General features: G+C 36.0%; 1 protein-coding gene across 2 annotated transcripts in view; it reads left to right on the plus strand.

The window, feature by feature from the left end:
• Positions 1–2,693: 2,693 nt before the first annotated feature.
• Positions 2,694–5,863, plus strand: part of alas1 (aminolevulinate, delta-, synthase 1) — an 8,145-nt gene continuing 4,975 nt past the window's right edge. For both annotated transcript variants that reach the window (XM_027017540.3, XM_081705668.1), the window contains exon 1: positions 2,694–2,861. The gene's annotated coding sequence lies outside the window, so the exon portion shown is untranslated. The remainder of the gene's footprint in view (positions 2,862–5,863) is intronic.

Consider the following 5,863-nt stretch of genomic DNA (forward strand, 5'->3'; position numbering starts at 1 on the left):
TATCTATAATTATTATTATTGCATCCAGTACATTTGACAACGGTGGTAAGATATTGGGACAACATTGTTGTAGAAGAAAAATAGTAAAAGCTGTAATGTTTCTTTATGTGAGTGTGGGCGCTCTGATGTTATAATGTATAATGTGTCTGGATCCCTTATCAGGGAACATGTGTTGAGCTGAATGCAGCACCCCTTCTGTTTGGAAATGAATCACCCCATGACTTTCTTTCTGTTATCACGACCATAAAATGCTTTAAGTAAAATAGAGTTTGAAACAATGTGCATTACCTGCCTACGTTTCATGGATGTAACACAAGTGTAAACGGATTTAAGAGGTGGTCTGCTGTAAATAGCTTTTAACTTTGACTCTGTTGATCCAAGCTTAAAATCACCTAGTAGTAGTAGTAGTAGTATTAATAGTAATAATAATAATAATAATAATAATAATAATTTCGATTATTTTCTTAAACCCAAGGACGCCTTACATTTAGAGAGAGAATACACTTACAGAGCAGCCAACCTGTACGCATTTTGCATAGCAGGTACGCAGTGTGACACCTACGTCGCTGGTATGCTTGAGAAGGGTCTATCTGCAGAGCCACAGGACTAGCTCTTTACAAGGTCGCTCTGGTGGTTCATTTCACAATTGCAGTGACACTTTCCTGCCCTCAGTGAATTTTAATGTAACGTATTTGGGTTTTTAATACCAAAGTGTATACCATATGTTATAACGCTGCTTTTAAGTGCAGATGAGGCAGTAGTTTTGTACGAGGAGGCGCTCGTTAACCTGCATACTTTCATGTTTGTGAACGGGTTTTAGTTTAGTAGCTTGCTGCTGTTTATCAGTTTTGCCCTGTTTTATTTTTCTGGAATTTGAACTCTTAGATACACTCTTAAAATGATGGTTCTTCAGTAAAAGAAATGCATGAGTACTGTATTTAACGAACAATTTCATGCTTAAATCTTTGCATGCTGTAATTATTCTTCATCTTGAAGAATGTGTTGTATATGGTGCTATATAACACCAAAATGGTTCTTCTTTTGTTGTGATATCAACCTTGTATAGAATAGAATAACCCTTTCTGATGCTTTATAGAACCACACAGAACTCATTCTCCATCAACCTAAAGAACCATTTAAGCAAATTTACTAACGAATGTTGAATGTACAACATATACAGTAAAGGGCAGTGAAGAGAAAAAAGCCCACAAAATGTTGCAGGCTGTAAATAAATGAACTGAGTTGTTTTGTTGTTGTTAAAAGGTAAATAAATGAACAATTGCTGGCATTGATTTGGTCTTATCTTTCTTAACTGACTTTTACATTACTACCGGCTGTATACAATTTTGTTATGACAAAACAAAAATGTCCAAATTAACTAGTCTGTAGAATATAAACCATTCAATGGTTTAATACGAGTAGTCAGTTCTGGTATTTTGTGGTGGTGTTGTTTTTTTTGTGATTCCCAAGTGGGCGGAATCGTCACACGTTTACGTGACCTTGTAGTGTTGTTTGGGTTTGTCACGTACTGGACACTATACAACATACTACCATGGAAACCAGTATTCAGTATACTTCAAAATATGCATATTTCCTTTTTCCCTGCTGATGGATCACAAAGCACTGGTGGATCACATAAAAACAATCAAATAGTTATGAATTTACATATGTGATTTCTTGTTAAGTTAGACATTTTCAAGGTAGGAATAGCTAGAATCATCTTTATTTAATTAGATCAGGATTCAAACAATACTTTGTAAATATTATCCAGTGAACCAGTGTAATGCCTGTCGTCACTAGTGCAATAGGCCATACTCTTGTCTGACTGCATTATCTGTTGTTTGCAATCATTCTAGGTTCTCACTATCCAATTAAATTATGTAACATTGTGTTACATAAGCGTGTGTAAATATGCATGTATAAGTAGAAATACTGGACTACCAGAAAATATGTTTGAAAATAGGATGGGATGAATGTCCTAATTTGTCTGACAGTACAAGGATGTCTGGTCATATTATACTTATGTTAACCAAATGCATATTAGAATACATTAAACGTTTGGTAGCCACACTTAAGGTATTTATTAATACAGGTATGGATAACGGTTATTCTCATCGCTCATAAAATTAAAATCCGTGGTGAAGCGTAAGATTGGCGATCGAGTGGCAAGACAGAACTTTCTGAGCTGTAGAAGCTTAGCATGACCACCAGGCGACACATTTAACAACAAAAACATTTAGTCAAATCTGTAGTTACAGCCCTCCTCACTAGAGGTCATCAGACACCTACTTATGGGATATCTAGAAATGTGTCTGCAAATATATTTGAGATGTCTGGCTTATGATTAATTGTATAATGCCAAAAAAGTGTGATGCGCTATAAAAATGACAATAACGGAGCAAACTGCAACATCTCTAAACACTACTGGTTATGTATTTCGTAGAGGAAGTGATCGCAACTCACTGAAATGTCTAAATTGCTAATAAAGACTTCGACTTAGCAGAATTGGTTTTCCTCGCTACAATCTGTGAAATAATTCTGGTGTCCTCTTAAATGTGAAAAAAAAAAATCGTGACGTTTTCTCGCGATATGTAGACATAGCGGCGCTCTCTAAAATCTCGATTAAAAAAAAGAACCATCCTCTCGCGAGATGTGGACATAGTGGCGCTCTATAAAATCCCGACGAGCAGTTTCGTCCTCTCGTTCGTCCTCAGTGTAGGATAACGACACAGTAGTTAAACGTTCATCTGTCACGAAAGCACTGCCAATACTGTTAAACACCTTGGAAGTAATATTTTTGGAAACAACATCACACGTTGTTAACTGACACTGCACAGAAGAAAGATTAGGGGAATTTGAAGGTAAGTAATGTAATGTTGTGTATTATTAGCCACGCAGCTAGGTTAGCTGAGTGAGTTTCTGTTCGTTAGGTTAGCTAGGTTAGGTAATATGACGTTTTGCTCAATAGATGCCGATACGTCGCAGTTGTGCGGCTCAGTAACGATTTTATATGTTAATAGCTAGCTAATAGCTTTCGTAGCTAACGCTACATTTGCTAAAACGGTGTCGCCTAACACGCTACTCTTAGTTATTTAGGTAATTTTTTTTGTCTTATCTTAAGTCCCAAGGCCAACACTAGGCTATAGAAGTTATGGTGTTCCCAAGATATCCTAGCGATGACTGCATTTCTGGCTGTATTAGTATCTATGAAGCTGTTCACGATGATTGGAAAACAACTAACAGTTTTAATATTTTGGAGACCATAATTGTTTTGTTAAATGCTTGTTATATAATGTCTGATGAGCAACTTACTAACTAGCTAGTGATTCAACACGTAGCTAAAGAGAGTCGGCTAGTTTTAAAACGATTAATGATCAGCTCGGAATATTTTTATTGATATTTAATGATGAGAAAATGTCTGCGGTTGTTGGGCTGCTTTAGTCTGGGCAAAGAACACATTCGCTATACCCGTGTGTTTGAGTGGCGAATGTGAATCTGATCTGATTCTGGTCCTCTTGGGTATAATCCACAACTTGATTTTAGTTTGGTCGCGCATCTTTCAGGAACCTGAATACTTGGGTAATACTTTACACTACGGTTTCGGATATGTGCTTAAAGCTGCACAGAAGTAAGGAAATCGACCCCATGCCCAGAAATTGGACGATTGATGGATACAGTCTGATATACAGTAATAACTTTAGCTAAAAGTGTTTTAAAGTATAAGCAAGTTTAGCCTTGGTCTTATTTTTATTTTAATCTTGTTTGTAATCGCCGTGTAATCGTTAAACCGGTAATTTGCATATACTTTAGGGATATACATTACTGTTCACGGTTTAATTTGTCGAACAAGTTGAACTGATGTAGCCAAAAACAACAAAATACTTTTCTTTGTGTTTTCTACTATAAATATAAAACTACAGAATAATGATTTTGCTAAGTAATCGGTTACCTGTATCGTTTGGTAAGTTTTGTAATGTTTCTCCAATACAGTACAGGATGTTCTGTAAAATCAGTGTAAAATACTTATGCAGGGCAAGATAACAGTGCAGGACCAGATGTGTGTAGAATTGGGCTATACTCTGACACGCACAAATTTCTGCTTTTGACTTGAGTATGCTCACTGTTGGCTTGCTCTATTATGAGAGAGATGGTTGGAATATTTATGAATCTTAACTCCATATGCAGTCATGCTGTTAGACCGTTATATAACTGTCATAATATTTATTAAAGGATGTTGTCGTGCATTTGTGCCATTCAGTCTATGGGGAAACGTAACATTTAAATATAAAAAAACGAATTCATCCATGTCCTAGTTTCATGTACACTTGTGCCGGCTTTATGTAGTCTCATTTACATGTATGTTGTCTAATGTTCTATTTTAATCACTAGGCATTGTAAAAGAATTAGCAACATTGGCCCTCTTTCTAGTTTCTTTTTGTGGGTTCTGAGGACATTGAGGGAGACGGTAGTTATGGTGGACACCATCAGATGTAGTGAAACTGGATGAAAGCATACAATCTTCATTACTGATGCATCTTTGAGTCACATTAATGTCATTTGCTGCCTAATAAGGCCATTAATAAAACATGCTAATCATCTTTATTGATATTGGGTACTACCACTTTAGACAAAGTGAATTCATGATACATCATTAACTGGTTCTAAGTTTATAAATGAGATTTGCATTGTTTCTGGTTTAACAAGGCTTATAACTGTTCCTTTGTTTAGTAACAAGCACATTCCTCGTGGTATTCAATCACATGCATGTTACAACAGGGTAGCATAGCCACAAAGCGCACTGTTTCTTCTTGTCCTCTTTCCCCCATAGGTATCCTTCTTTAAATTACTCAAACATGTTATTGCAGCAGCACAAAGAGAATGTAGAAAGTATGGGGCTAACCGGTGTGTGTGTGTGTGTGTGTGTGTGTGTGTGTGTGTGTGTGTGTGTGTGTGTGTGTGTGTGTGTGTGTGTGTGTGTGTGTGTGTGTGTGTGTGTGTGTGTGTGTGTGTGTGTGTGTGTGTGTGTGTGTGTGTGTGTGTGTGTGTGTGTGTGGATGGGTGGGGGGGGGTTGTTTTCAGAGCCAATACTGATTGTTAGTAAACAGACAATGAAAAATCGATATGATATAATTAATATCTGCCTGAAATATAACTGTTTACAGTGTGAACACTTACAAGAATGTAATCCTTACTCACAACTTGCATAAAATGAACATAATGCTTATTGGAACATTATAAATGAACATTTTAAAATTAAGCGCTTTGACTTTGAGATTGTAAAAATTGCAAAAAAAAAAAAAAGAAAAGAAGTTACTTAAACTTTTAAAAGAAGTCTTTTTTAAGGGATAAAACTAAACTATCATTCTCTTTAAAAAAAACACAAATAACAGGAATGACTCTATAAACAGATCCTCATTTAGATACATTTTGTAAAATGGTAGAGGGGGGCTTATAAAATTCCAATCTCCAGTATCTCCTCAGTAGTTTAAAATGAGTAACAACCACTTGTGGTGTAGAAAGCACAACCTCTCAACATATAGCTTGTATGAGCAAAACCTGTCTTTAAATCCGACTAATTGCTCAACCCACCTTTAAAATGATCTGCGTTAAGAAGTCCATCTTGTTTTATAAGTAAAATGCAGCTCAAAAGGGACCATAGACATTACTTTTAAAAAGCATTATACAAATAATTTGTATCTAACATACTTCGATCCTTTGTATGTTAAACTTGTAAGAGCCTAGAAATTTTATATATAATATAATGGTGTGTGTGTCTATCCATGGAAACGAGCTGTTTAGCCCAAACCAAGCAGTGGAATCTTTGGAAACAGCACCTAGTAGCTGTCTGTATTTTAACAAACAA

This window comes from Electrophorus electricus, chromosome 22 (assembly GCF_041902795.1).
Source record: "Electrophorus electricus isolate QZ-2024a chromosome 22, ASM4190279v1, whole genome shotgun sequence".
NCBI classification, from domain to species: domain Eukaryota; kingdom Metazoa; phylum Chordata; class Actinopteri; order Gymnotiformes; family Gymnotidae; genus Electrophorus; species Electrophorus electricus.